The following is a 15,242-nucleotide window of genomic DNA, read 5'->3' on the forward strand; positions in this document are numbered from 1 at the left end:
CTGCGGTGTGGATCTCACACTGCTGCCGCCTCGCCTTGGCTAGGGAGAACCTCGCTAGGAAGGATTCAGAGGGGCTTTTGGTTTCCCGTTTTCCACACTGAACCCTTCTAACTGGTCTCTGACCCTGATTATTCAGGGCTGCAAACAGGAAGGATTTTATTCATCGTCGATGCGGCCCCGAGTTGTCCCAAAGCGAGGCAGTGTCCCCAAGGTCTGTGCTAAGGAGAATGCGGCTCTGCCTTCACGGAGTCCCCTGGGGCTGTGCTGAGCAGAAAGCAGCTTCGCCCTCGCAGTGCCCCCGCCCTCCCCGAGTCTGTGCAGAGGAGAACTCAGCTCCGCCCTGGCGATGCTCTCCGGGTCTGTGCTGAGGAGTACGCAGCGCGCCGACGCAGGCGCAGAGAGGCGCACAGCACTGGCGCAGAGAATGCCCAGCCATCATTCTTGCACTCTGCATGCCCATAGGCTTAATACCACATGGAAGTTGCTGAGGCTTATAGCTTGCACCCTCTGAAGCAGTAGCCTGAGCTGTATCGGGGGTCTTCTGAGTTGAGACTGCCGCTGAAGTGGCCAGGATGTGGGGAGCAGTGTCCTGAGGCTGTCCAGAGCAGTAAAGTCCTGGCCCTCAAAAGCATTCTTTCCTCTTAGGCCTCAAGGTCTGTGATGTGATGGACAGCCATGGAGATCTCTGGAATGCGTGCAAGGCCTTTTCCCCATTGTCTTGGGTATCAGCATCTGGGTTTTGTTTTAATTATGCAACTCTCTCTAGCAAGTGTTTTCTCCACAGCCTGTTCGAATTTTTCTCCTGGAAAAAGCTTTTTCTTTCTTTGTCACATGGCCAGTCTGCAAATTTTCCAAATTTTTCTGGTCTGCTTCCTGTTTAAACATAAATTCCAACTTTAAGTCATTTCTTTGCTCCTGGATCTGAGTATAGAAGCAGCGAGGCCACACCTTGAATGCTTTCCTGCTTAAAAATGTCTTCCATCAGACACCCTAAATCATCATTCTTAAGATTGAACTCCCACAAATTCCTAGGGCATGAACAGAATGCAGCCATTTAACCAGTCTCTAAGAAATTTCAAACTTTTCCTCATCTTTCTGTCTTCTTCTGAGCCCTCCAAACTCTTCCAACCTCTGCCTGTTACTCACTTCCAAAGTCACTTCCACATTTTCATGTATCTTTATAGCAAAACACCACTCTTCAGTACCCATTTTCTGTGTTAGGCCATTCTTTTATTGCTATAAAGAAATACCTGAGGCTGGGTAATTTATAAAGGAAAAATGTTTAATTGGTTCACAATTCTACAGGCTGTACAAATGTGGTGCTGGTATCTGCTCGGCTTTTGGGGAGGTGTCAGGGAGCTTTTACTCATAACAGAAGGTGAGGCAGAAGCTTGCACATCACAAGGCAAAAGTGGGAGCAAAAGAGAGTGGGAGGGAGGTGCCACACCCTAAAACAACCAGATCTCACAAGTACTCACTCACTATTGCAAGGACAGGACCGATTCATGAGAGATCTGGCCCCATGACCAAAGCACCTCCCACCAGACCCCACCTCCAACACGGAGGATTATATTTCAACATGAGATTTGGACAAGGTCACTAAGTGCCTTCTTGCCCCTGGGGAAATGCTGATCAAAATCAGTGCTGAGCAGTGGAGCTGACAAATCCCCCTCGCAGACATTCTCGCTGCACTGGGTACGCGTCTGCCCAGGAGTGGGGAACACAAGGGCTGGACACAGGTCCTCCTTCTTCTGACCCTGTGTATTCCTTTACGTAAAATGGGAGAAAGATACTTAGACCAGGACAGCTTCTCAGGTCCCTTCCACTCCAAACTCCCTGACCTATGGCCCGGTTTCCTGCATGAGGCCTGGTGTGTAAAAGGCTCCCCTCTGCTGTAACCATGTGGCTCTTTGCTTGCATAGAGGAGGAACAAAGGAGTGATTCTGGTTTCATAAAAGAACTTATACACTTGGCCTCCCTTAATTCGTGCATGTCACTGGCAGCTGTTTATTGAGCACTGATGGGATGCCAGGCCCTGTTCTAGGCAGGATTCTCTTAGGTCCCCATGTGCCAAAATCTATATTTTACAGGGCTTAACTACAGATTTCTACACCCTCCCAGTGATGTGAAACCATTTCACCACTAATCTGAAAGGGGAGCTCCCTCTGTAGTCTGTGTTTGCCCACCTAGGACTTCAGGGGACCCAGGGCTGCTTCCCCACATGCTGCTCTGCTCCAGGAGGCCCAGCCTCCCTCTAGGTGACTGGGAGAGAAAAGATTCCCTTGTGGTGACCGAGGTGAGGGGGCTCAGAGCCCTGCAGCCTGGTGCTGAACCCCGGTGTTAGTTCAGAAATCAAAGCCTGTGCTTTGAGTTCTTTGAGATTAAGCTCACACAGGGTCACACAGCAAGGCGGGAGACTGGGGTTTGAGCCCCAGTCCTGCCTCTTTGCTGCTCACAGGCTGGTGGGAAGAGACCATTACTGTTCCCTGCAGGAGCCCAGTAGCAAAGTGCCAGGACCCTGGACCTGTGTGGGTCCCTGGGACGCCCCCCCTCTCAGCAGGGAAAGCGGGCCTCAGTGGTGTGTGGTTTGCTCCCTACAGCAGCACCCCTGTGGAATCCTGGGGTGCACTGTGCTTTTCTTGATGGGAGAAGTGTTGAGGATTGCCTGGCTGCCTGGAGAAGAAGGTGAGAGGGGCAGCAAGAAAGGCAGGGTCTCCAAGGGACCTTATTCCTCAGACACTGGGAGCCCTTGTAGGTTCTTGAGAAGAGGAAGAGCCATGTGAGGCAAGCGGACTTACCTGTGGGGTGTCTGGGTGATTTCTGCTCATAGTCGACTCTGAAGAAATGGCCAGAGATGAAGAGATAAGGTGTTTGGACAGCTGCCTGAACCCTGATGCAAGGAGTAGGACTCAAATGTGACTCTGAAAAGGCAAGTGCCTGCAGGGCAGAGGGGAGGTGGGCAGGCCTGGCCAGCAACAGCCTTTGGAGCTGGGCCACCTGTACCCTCAGTCCAGCAGTCCCCAGGGAGAGAAAAGCTGGGGTGGATGGCGCTTGCTGACTGCTTCCTTTGGCCCTGCCCCATGGGACACACGAAGGCTATGGGCTGAGTCCAGCACAGCCTTTCAGGAAGCTCCCACTCTACCAGTCCCCCTGAGGCAAATGCACTGACCCCTGATACCTGGGGCTGGTGCTGGCCACTCTGGACACAGTGCAGTGGGAGTGGGAGAAGGAGGCCCCCAGCAGCTCATTGATTAGCAACTGACCTTGGGGTAAGAAGGGGTGCTCACAGATGGGGATGGGCAGAGGCCATGTTTGCCACTGTCCTAAAGCCTAGGGCAGCCTGTGGAATGTGGGTGGGGTGAGCTGGCTGCATGGCTGTATCATAGGGCCTGTTGGAGAGAGTCCTAAGGTGTGGTGGGCTCCACCCAGTTCGAGCTTCCCAGCTGCTTTGTTTACCTATGCAAGCCTGGGCAATAGTGGGCACCCCTCCCCCAGCCTCGCTGCCTCCTTGCAGTTTGATCTCAGACTGCTGTGCTAGCAATCAGCGAGATTCTGTGGGTGTAGGACCCTCCGAGCCAGGTGCGGGATATAGTCTCCTGGTGCACCGTTTTTTAAGCCCGTTGGAAAAGCACAGTATTTGGGTGGGAGTGACCCGATTTTCCAGGTGCCATCTGTCACCCCTTTCTTTGACTAGGAAAGGGAACTCCCTGACCCCTTGCACTTCCCGAGTGAGGCAATGCCTTGCCCTGCTTCGGCTCACACACGGTGTGCTGCACCCACTGTCCTGCGCCCACTGTCTGGCACTCCGTAGTGAGATGAACCTGGTACCTCAGATGGAAATGCAGAAATCACCCGTCTTCTGCATTGCTCACGCTGGGAGCTGTAGACCAGAGCTGTTCCTATTCGGTCATCTTGGCCGTGATCCCTTCTAGGGTAATTATTAAAACATTAAGAAATACTCTTTAATCATATATGTTAAAACTTGTAGAAAATCAATAACATACAAGTAAAGAAGATCAAGAAGCCAAAAAAAATAATTCCAAGTATAGAAAGCATGGTGAAAAGTGATGGAAGAAAACTGCAGAAATTTAAAATGCAAAATTAAAATACAGCCCTATAATTCATGATACATAATTCTTCACTGAACCCCGAATCTGTGAGGACATATGTGAGATCTTGGATAATGCATTCAAACTCCTTGACACTGAATTTTCTTGACTGTAAACTGTTTTAGAGATGTTCCTCACCCGGTTGCATGAAGCACATCTGTGTGTGTTAAGGCACTTCCCACAGCATCTGCGACACAGAACAGTGGCAGCTGTGCTCTTCGTGGTCCCTGCACACAGACCCACAGCAGTATGTTGTGTTTTTTTTTAATATAAAAGGCTTTGAAAATGTCCCACAGCTTCCTCAGTAACTGACTGTCAAAAGGGGCAGCCTTCAAAAGTAGAATTCTGGCAAATGTCTTCAAAACACACAAAATTCTGGCAATGGGCACATTTCCCCTCCCGCTTTGCTCTTCTGGATGCATCCATTCTCTCCCAAAGCATAGTCATTTTCTTCCACTCCACTGTAGAAATTGTCCTTCTAGTGGCAAGAGTGATGTGAGTGATATGCGGAAATTTCTTTCCAAGCCTGTTGGAGAAGCTTCCTCTGCCTGCTTCTCTTTGGCCACCTCCAGGGCTGCTCTGTCACCCCCAACAGCATGGACCTCACTGCAGTCACTCTGGAAGCTTCCCTCAAAAGGAAGCTTGTGCAGGAAACATCATGCATCGAGCAGCATGGGGACAGGGGCTGGCCAGCTGGGCAGGGCTCACACTCCTGACACCCAGACTCCACGATACTCCTCTGTCCCCACCCAGGGCAGATCCCTGCCCTAAAAGTTTTCCCTCTCATGTCCAGCAAATGCTGCATGGAGCCCTGGAATTCTATGTGGAAAGCTAGGAAGAGGGAGAGCTGAAATGAGGATGTAATTACCCTTTCCAAAGAGGTCAGTCCAGTACTACCCTGTGCTCTACTGGGCAAGCTCTCCAGGCTGAGGGAACAGGAGCAGGGGTTATGTCGGGTGAAGGTGGAAGTGAGGGACCTCCCATGAAGTGTAGAATATTCCACTAGGGACACCTCATACCCTTCCAGGATTAGACCTTGAGGCCTGGAGATCCCCAGGCAATTACTATTGAAGGTCAAAAGGCCAATGACAGGAATAGGAAGGCCCACTGTGTCATTCACAAAGCACTTCCAAACCCATCACCACAGGTGACCCTCACAACAACCCTGTGAGACCTGCAGGGCAGGGGCTCTCACAAAGGAGGAGTCAGGAATGTCAAGATTTTAACACCTTCTCCAAGTCAGGATCAGGAAATGCTGCCCCAGCACTGACCTATATTCCCTATGCTTCCTCCCACAAAAGAGCTTAGGGTGACTGCCAACTTGTGGGCAGAGACCCTCACTTTCCAATCCCCACGAGGGGCTGTGCAGTGGGGAGGACAAGGCCCCTTCCTCTGACTGTCTCCTCCAAGACCCTGTTTTCTGAGGAAGGTCACTCCTCAGAAACTGTTGGCCTTTGCAGATGGGGGCCTGGACCATGTGGAAAGATGACGTGAAGGCCACACCTGGCAGGCACCAGCGCTGGAGGGCAAAGCTCACCTTTAAAAACTCACACTTTTTATTTTAAATTTATTTTTATTTTTAATTTCTATGAGTACATAGTAGGTGTATATATTTATGGGGTACATGAGATAGTTTGACACAGGCATGCAATGTGTAATAATCACATCAGGGTAAATGGGGCATTCATCACCTCAAGCAAGGGAAATGCCAGATGCTTATAAAACCATCAGATCACATGGGAACTCACTTACTATCATGAGAACAGCATGGGGGATACTGCCGCCATGATTCAGTTACCTCTCACTGGGTCCCTCCCAGGACACATGAGGCTTATGGAAATTACAGTTCAAGATGAGATTTGGGTGGCAATGCAGCCAAACCATATCACCTTATAAAATAAATAATGTGAAAATAGCAGTGGGCCTGAGTCCTGGCCCCTGCCATGTGATGCCCCCTTTTGGGGAGGGCCTGGCTTCCGTACCATGCAGAAACTTCCCTGTGCTTCATGTGGGCTTGGGGTGAGCCAGGTCCTCCTGAGGGAGCTGGGCACTGTGGGACACGAGGGTCCCTGGCCTGGAATCTCCATTTGCCTCCTTACCCCATCAACGAAACACCAGAGGAGCCAACTCAACAAACCTCAATCCTGGACCATATGTGCTCAGGGCCCCCTGAGCTGCCCTGGGGCAGAACACTGGGCAGTGGCCAGTGCTTCCCCAACAACTCCCCCATGCACAGACGCCTGGTGGACACACTTCCCTTAACCCTGCTCAGCTGGAGCTCAGCCCCCATCCTAGTACCTCTGCCTCCTCCTCCAGGGCAGGAAAAGAACACCCAACTCCAAACCCATGGAGAATCCCCATCTTGAGAGAGGCCCTGGCTGGGACTCAGCCTCTTGTCAGACCCTCAAGGAGCTCCATCGAGGGTTTCCCTGCCCCATGGGACCCTGGGCCTCTGGGAAAGAGATGAGGGTGTCATCCACTCAGCAGGTACCGCATGATCTTTGGGAAGGATTTGTGTTATACCTGCTCCTGGTGGGATGGGAGCCTCCAGAGCTGGGCAGTATTTGGGCTGTAGAAAACTGAGAAGCCCCTGACCCATCAGGCATCAGAGCCCACTCCCAAGATGTGGAGCCCTCAGCTGGAAGAGCTGGGAAGTGGCAGGGTACCCCGGACCCTGAGGCTTTCCTCCCTTCCATTAGGTGACCCTAACATGTGGCCTCAGCTCTAGGGAGGTGGGCCCTAGCTAGAGGCACTGCACAGCAGCATCCTGGGTAGAGGTGCCAGGAGGGCAGGCCTGCCTTTGAGGCTGTGAGGCAGGGCTGATGCAGGCAGTGGCCAGTGGAGGGAACAGGGTGGGTGCCAAGGGGCTACATGGCCTCTCCTGGACATGGGGTCAGGCTGGGGGACGTGGGATGGGCAGACACTGACATCTCGACTTCATTGGCCCATCTGTGGGCTGGGAGGGCAGCTGGGAGTGTGGCCAGCTGGGAGGTAGCAGGACTCTTCAGGAAGTGACGGTCACCTGCATGAACTCAGAGCTAGAGGGCTGTGGCTCTGGGACACACAGGGTGGCCGGGGGGAGGCTGCAGTGCCTTCTGCTGTTGGGGATGAAAGGTGTCTGCCTTGAAGTGAAAGGGTCCCTGTTCAGCTATGGGCTCCTCTGGGACCCTCAGCAGGGATGTCCTGAAGGCTCCTGACAAGCTGGAAAGCAAGGAAGCTGCCTTGCCTGGAAGTCAGGATCGCCCAGCCAGGGTGGCCATCCCATGGCCTGGCTGCATGAGGCCCTGGGGATAGCTGTCCGCCTACCCTGCAGGGAGTGCCTCTCCTCAGCCATCAGCTGATCCACTGCCCAGAAGGTGTCTTCCTCTGGCAGATACACGAGGAGGATGGCAGTTAGGCAGCTCATGTCCCTGTGCTAGCCCACCTCCTGCAAGAGCCAGAGTCACCATGGAAGCATGTCACCTGAGAGGGCTGAGGCCATCTGGGAGGACTCATGTCACTGGAGAGGACAGAGGTCACCTGGGAGACCTCCCTCAGGCCCTAGGGGATTTGGGGTGCAGACTCTGCACCCCTCCCCTGACCCTGGGCATGAGAACTAAGCAAGTCCCCCAAAACTCAGTTGAAAAGGGACCTGGAGGGACTTCTGCAGTGAGTGTCCAAACTCACATGGTCCGAAGAAGCTCTGGCAAGGATCATTCATGTCCCCTATCCTGGGCCAGGCTGGGAAGGCCACTGTGCCAGGCCTGGGGCAGAACCTGTGAGCTGCACCCACCACAAGGGCAGGCAGTGGGCCACTGATCACCACACAATGCGTCCTGTGATGGCCCAGGGGCTGCCTGCCAGGCAAAAGAGGGCAGCTGGGTCCAGACCCCAGGTGGGCAGCCCATGGAGTGAGCTCAGTGGCTCTCCCTGGCTGGAATGGTCTGGTACCAGAAAAAAAAAAAGTTTATAGAGTTAAAAAGGTACAGTAAGGTAAGGTTAATTTATTGCAAAAGAAAGAAAATATTTTTAATAAACTTATTGCAGCCTAAGTGTACAGTGTTTATAAAGTCTCTGGTAGGGTAGGTCATGTCCTAGGCCCTCATATTCACTCCCCACTCATCACTGACTCACCCAGGCAACTTCCAGTCCTGCAAGCTCCATTCACGGTGAGTGCCATATACAAGTGGACCATATTTTACTTTTTTTTTTTTTTTTGAGATGCCCAAGCTGGAGTGCAGTTGTGCAATCCTGGCTCACTGCGACCTCTACCTCCCGAGTTCAAGTGATTCTCCTGCCTCAGCCTCCCAAGCAGCTGGGATTACAGGGGCGCACCACCACTCCTGGCTAATTTTTGTATTTTTAGTAGAGATGGGGTTTCGCCATGTTAGCCAGGCTGGTCTCGAACTCCTGACCTCAGGTGATCTGCCCGCCTCTGTCTCCCGAAATGCTGGGATTACTGGTGTGAGCCACCATGCCTGGCCTTATTTTACCTTTCATATTATATTTTTACTGTACTTTTTCTATGTTTAGATACACAAGTACTTACCATTGTGTTCTGATTGCCTACAGTATTCAGTTCAGTCACACGCTGTGTAGGTGTGTAGCCTAGGAGCAATAGACTATACTTGTTTAGCCTAGGTGTATAGTAGGCTATACTGTCTGGGATTGTGTAAGTACATTCTATGGTGTTTGCACAGAAATGCCTAGCCATGCGTTTCTCCGAACATATCCCTGTCATTAAGTGATATATGATTGTATAGTTTTGTATTCATAATCATACACATACAGTATAAAGCAGTTTGCCTTAAAATTACACTTACTTAACACATGGCTATACAATTTTATAAAGCACTGATTTTGTTTATAAACCCCACAAATGGCCAGGCATGGTGGCTCACGCCTGTAATCCCAGCACTTTGGGAGGCCAAGGAGGGCAGATCACAAGGTCAGGAGATCGAGACCATCCTGGCTAACATGGTGAAACCCTGCCTTTACTAAAAATACAAGAAATTAGCCGGGCATGGTGGCGGGTGCCTGTAGTCCCAGCTACTCAGGAGGCTGAGGCAGGAGAATGGTGTGAACCCAGGAGGCGGAGCTTACAGTGAGCTGAGATTGCGCCACTGCACTCCAGCCTGGGTGAAGGGTGAGACTCTGTCTCAAATAAATAAATAAAAATAAACCCCACAGACTTCCTCCTTCAGCTTCTTCTTCGACTGGTTTTGAGTATATTGCTTGGTAATATTACTTTGGTTCCTCTATTTTTCTTTTCTGACTGGCTTAGCCCTTAGCATAAGCCAAAATCACTGAACAAGTTATATCCCTGTTTCTCTAGAAAACTTGATTGATAATTGAACTATTATTCAAGAGTTCTAAATATTGATGGGAGGAGAAGGCGGAAAGTTGCAGGCATCTCTAAGAATCTGATGAAAATTCACAGCTAGTATGGCACTCTCAGGTGAGATTTTTGTCTTATTAAATGGGAAATAGCTTTGGGGTACTGGCTTGAGTCAACAGGGTCATATGAATCAGCTGTAAATTGTCACCTGGATTAGGTCAGAGGGTTCATAGGTATCCCTGGACCTTGAAATAAGGGCTCTGTCTTAGGGCAGTCACTCATCTCTTTGAACTTCAGTTTCTCAAAATGAGAATGACAATGATGAAATTTGCCCTCTGGAAGCAATGTCCTGAGGTGCTAGCCATCCATTTGGAAATCTGTGTTTGCTTGTGTGCACAATCAAAACAAGTGTAACCTGTCCGTTCCACTGATTCTTCAGAGGTTGCTTTTACCACTAGGACTTGTAGTTTAGTTTACCGTTGGAGTGCTTTATTTAAACTCTAATCTAGTTATATAAACACACTTCAGCACAATTTATAGGCTTGCGATTCTTTCTATCATGCCTGGCTCTTCTTTTTTCTTCTTGAAACAAACTCTTGAATCTAGACTTTGTCAGGTTGATACATGAGTTTGGGGACTGTTTATATGGAAACCATATACATATTCCAGAAACCTGCCTTGTTACTGATCTGCAATAAAGATGATAACCCTTTGACTCATAAAAAGACACCCAAGATATCCTTTGAAGTGCAAACCCTGATCTACTACTGAAAAGGGGCACAAAGAGATTCCTCAAAACTGGCCTTGTTGCTTTAAGAACAGGTGACTATTAATGAGAGAGCAACTCTATGGGAGAGAACTTTCTCATGATACAAACTGTTAGCAATGCAAGCGGCTGGAGAATCTGTAAATAGTGACTTTCCTCCCGGGGGAAGTGCTTAAGCAAGACTGATTGACCATCCTCAAGAAACAGTATGAAAGGGATTCAATCAATCAATGGGAAAGAAGATGGATTTGTAGGTACCTTTCAATTCAAATATCCTGTCTTCGATTTCTCTAATAAGCCTAGGAAGACAGGATTGTGCTAATGACTCAGTCCTAAGGAACAGATCCTTGTAAACAGTGAATGTGGCCACCCTACCATTGGTGATGTAGTGCAAGTGATGGGGGTATATGTGTGGTAGTCCACTGGGTGTTTTAGGCCAAGTATGTAGTCCAAAGAACACATTTCTAAACTTTTAAAACACAGACAAATTATACTCAAGAAATCAATGCTCAGTGACTGTTTCTTGCCACTGAAGAAAATAAACTAACATAGAAATGGCCAAACTTTACTTTGCCAATCTGTCAATAGACTACAGACTATTAGGAGGGGGATCTCAGTAAAGGTCAGGCCTAAAGCAATGAGGAGAGAAGGGGAGCTCTTGGTCCTTCAGAGAGGACCGATATCACAGCATGATGACAGTCCAACGAGTACCAATGCACATGAGAAGCAATTCAGTTCCTGAAGCTTGATGCTATATATTCATAAAAAATAAATCTGAAATGCATTACCTGTTCTCTTCTGAATCTCATATGGATCAGTATCTAAAGAGCAATAAAGTTCAGGAGCTGTGTCTTCCAATACAAATGACTATATGACTATAGATATAGATAAACATAGATATAGATCTAAGGATATATGTACATATATTATTTTGGCCAATAATTTCTTCTCTTTCAACTACCAGAAAGTAAAAACATAGAGATAAAACAGTGGTGCTTTTGTTACTTCTTTCTGGGTTTTACTGTTGTTATCATTTTTCTTTTCTTTTGTTTTTTTGAGACAGGGTCTTAGTTTATCACCCAGGCCAGAGTGCAGTGGCGTGATCACAACTCACTGCAGCCTTGACCTCCCAAGGCTCAAGCGATCCTCCCACCTCAGCCTCCTGAGTAGCTGGGACTACAGGTGTATGCCACCATGCCCAGCTGATTTGTGTATTGTTTTTGTAGAGACAAGGCCTTGCCATGTTGCCCAGGCTGGCCTTGAACTCCTGGACTCAAGCAATCCACCTGCCTTGGCCTCCCAAAATGCTGGGATTACAGGTGTCAACCACTGCTCCTAGCCTTCTTACTATCTCCTGTGTACTGATGACTCACATCCTACTATGGAATAGATACACTGCTTTTGCCTTCCCAGCATTGAATCCTCTTTGTCTAGAAACGACACCTTAGTTTTCCTTTGGGGAACCACATCACTCTACGCTTGAGTGATTCTGGTGGGACAAACCCCATTGCTGGCTCCAGATATGAGCTAGTAACCTAGGTATGCTGATATGGTTTGGCTGTGTCCCCACCCAAATCTCATCCTGAATTGCAATCCCCTTAATCCCCATATGTTGAGGAAGGGACCTGGTGGGAGGTGATTGGATCACGGGGGCAGTTTCCCCATGCTGTTCTCATCATACTGAATGAGTTCTCATGGGATCTCATAGTTTTATAACCATCTGGCATTTCCCCCGCTTGCTCCTCTCTCTCTCGCTTGCTGCCATGTAAGACGTGCCTGCTTCTCCTTCTGCCATGATTGTAAGTTTCCTGAGGTGTCTCCAGCCATGCCGAACTCAGTCAATTAAATCCCTCTTCTTTATAAATTACCGAGTCTCAGGCATTTCTGGATAGCAGTGTGAAAATGAACTAATACAATAAATTGGTACCAGACATAGGATACTGTATAAAGATACTGGAAAATGTGGGTGCCCGGCGGTGGCGTCAGGATCAGCGTCTCCATATCGGGGTTGCTGCTCCACACCAGGGGCGGCCACCAGGGGCTGCCGGCCGCCAGCGCTACCTTGGCTAACTTGCACACTGTTGGCCCATGGCTGGGTGGCATGGGCGTGGGCAGGGTGGATGTCCCCAGGGGCGCGGTGCTGGGTCCCACGGCCACGGACACGCTGAGCAGGAAGCTCTGCCGGCTCGCAGAGGCGCCCAGCGGCTTGCCAGCTTGCGTATGTAGCTGCCCAGGGGCGCCGCGTGTGTCGCCAGCTCACGCAGCGATAGTTGGGTGGGGGATAGCAGCAGCCCCTCCAGGCCAAAGCGCAGGAAGTTTTCGGCTGAGCCTGGACTTGGGAAGCCCAGGAAGAGCACGCTGCGCCTGCGCGACAGGAAACCCACACCAGCCATGGGCGAGAAGGCGCGGTGCACTGGGACACTGTCACGGCAAAACTGCAGCATGTGGCGGCACACGCTGCCCACGCGGCCGTACACGCAGCGCGCCTTGTGGACGTCCCAGTCCTCGCCGCGGCACAGGCGTGAGCAGTAGGTGTAGCAGCTGTGGCAGGACTTGATGTAGAGGCAGGCGTTGAACATGGTCTCTGTGTGCCAGCAGCGCGCACTGGAGCAGGTCATCAGGTTGTCTTCGTCGGCGCTGGGTTCCGGGGACATGTCGGCCACCTCTCCCGGGGCCGCGGGCTCCTGGACGATGCCGGCGGAGGCTGGGGGCGAGCGTGGCGGCACCAGCGCGGGGGCCCCGGAGCCCGTGGGCCGCGAGTCCAGCAGTTGGCACAGTTGGGGGCCCAGGCAGTGGGCTGCGGGCTCTGAGGCCTGGCCGGCAGTGGGTCGCAAGTCGATGACCAGGTCCTTGATGAGCTCGTACAGCTGCTCTAGGATCCGCTGGCGGCCAGAGGTGGGGCCGTCGGGGGCCGCATGGGGAAGTGGCCGCGTGCAGCCCCCGGGCAACTCCCAGGCCCTGGTGCGCGCTTGGTGGCGTGCAGGTCATTGTCAGTGATGGTGATCTCGGGCATCACGTACCAGTTGCGGCCCAGGCCCTCACCCGTGCGGCCCTTCTCCGTCAGCGACGTGTCAGACAGGGATAGTGGGGCATAGCGTCTGGGCGAGGTGGACAGGTTCACGACGACGGGCGGGCACCAGCCTTCGGGGGACACGCCTCGCGGCTCCCGCACCTCGCGCCCCAGCAGGTTCTCATAGGTGCGGCCACGGCCCAACTGGTCTCCGCACGGCCCGGGGCCAGAACGTTGTCCCAGGAGCACGAGTAGTGGCGGCTGTCGGTGGCCAGCCGGGGTGGACTGGTGCCGGTGCCACCATGCCAGGAGGCGAGCAACGGGTCGGGGTCAGAGGACTGCACCACTTGCAGGGTGCGGTAGGGTCGCAGGCCCCAGTCCACCCAGGCTGGGCTGCTACGCTGGTGCGGGTACGTCCGAGCCAGGACGTCACGCTCACGGTATTTTCCGAAGTCCTCCGTGTAAAAAGGGCGGGCGGTGGAGTGGGCCCGGGGCTCCTCAGGGACATAGCGGGGCCCGTAGGGCAGGCCGTAGGCTCGGGGAGCCTCCCCATAGTAGGAGCGGGAGGACGGTTCCTGGATTGGGAAGGTGCCCACCTCTCCTGCGTAGTAGCCCCCCATGCACCTTGGACTGGGCCCTGGGAGCTCCTCCAACGGATAGGGCCTGGGGCAGTAGGCGTCGAAGGTTGGACCGGGACTGGCCGCAAAGCTGCCCCGGAAGCCTTGGGGCTCCTCTGTATAGAAGAACTGGGTGGGGCCCGGAGGGGTGATGAAGGGCAGACTGCGGCGCTCGGCGTAGTCCCGGGGCCCAGGCAGGGGCCCGTCGCAGTAGAACGCCCGGGGATCCGCACAGTATGAGTCGCTTGGCGTCGGGGTGTGCGACAGCGCCATATGGCGGGGCCCGGGCACCGTGAGGCCGTGGAACTGCGGGGCGGGGCGGGCCCAGGGCGCGCCCTCGGCGGGCCCGCAGGACCGTGAGCCCCAGGCGGCGTGCTGGAGCACTGCGTCGTCTGGCTTGATGTCCGGAAGGAGCGCACGTAGGGATAGGGACCCGCGGGTGGCTCGGGAGGTGCGCGGCGGCCCGCGGCGGCGCACAGGGGCGCGATGTGGCCTGGGCCGCCCAGCTGCGGCTGCAACTTGATGGGACGCAGCTAGTTGGCAAGGGCGCGGCGATGCCTCGGCCCGCGCCGCACGCTGGGCCTCCCGCCCTCGGCGGGGGCAACACGGGCGGCAAGGCGGGCGCGGGCGTCAGGCCCGGGGGCGCGCTCTTGGAGCGGGCGCGGCGGCGTGGCTCGGCCTCGCGGGTCCGGGCGCGCGCACAGCGGGCTCCGGGGGCGGTGGCTCCGGCAGGGTCTCCATGGTTGGCCGGTCCAGCGCCTCCAGGAAGTCGAAGCTGGGGCAGTGGCGCTTGTTGAAAGGCGCGAGCTCAGCAGGCCGGGCCACGGATCGCTCACATGGCGAGCGCTTGGACGTGGGTCCCGGGGTCGCCACCTTGATGTCCTGGTACACGGTCGACACCAGCAGGTCCGGAGCGTCCGTATGGGTCATCTTAAAAGAGGTCCTCAGGCTGACGGCTCCAGCTCACACGGCCTTGCGGGGCTTTTGCCCTGGGGGCAGATGCGGGTCAGGGCAGCCCCATCCGCAGCCCAGGCCCCGCTTCTCCCCCACGCTGGCCCGGCTTACCTGGGGCGCAGCGGGCGGAGCAGCCCTGGCTGCGGGCCTGGGCCGAGAAAGCGGGCGCTTCCTCCATGCCGGAGTCAGAAGCACCTGCGGGGGGAACCCAGCTGTCCAGGCGCCCGTCCTGCCCCTCCCCCATCCTCTCCCTGCGATGGGGCGGGAGGGCCAGAAAGGCTTAGTGGTGGCTGTGGTTCCCGCGGCGGGAGCTCCCGCGTGAAGCTCCAGGGCCTCCCCTCCCTCGACTAGTGACCGCGGGGCCGGCTCGGGCGGACCCCTTTCCGGGTGGGGTAGGGGAGTGGGGGCGTGGTCCTGGGGCTGCGCCCTCTGGTGTCCGCAGCTGGAAGGACGGACCGCATTTGGGCCT

At 53.6% G+C, this 15,242-nt stretch overlaps 1 pseudogene; it reads right to left on the bottom strand.

Moving 5' to 3' along the window:
• Positions 1-241: 241 nt before the first annotated feature.
• LOC473336 (apical junction component 1 homolog) lies at positions 242-14,749 on the bottom strand (annotated as a pseudogene).
• Between the last annotated feature and the right edge of the window lie 493 nt (positions 14,750-15,242).

This window comes from Pan troglodytes, chromosome 13 (assembly GCF_028858775.2).
Source record: "Pan troglodytes isolate AG18354 chromosome 13, NHGRI_mPanTro3-v2.0_pri, whole genome shotgun sequence".
NCBI classification, from domain to species: Eukaryota; Metazoa; Chordata; class Mammalia; order Primates; family Hominidae; genus Pan; species Pan troglodytes.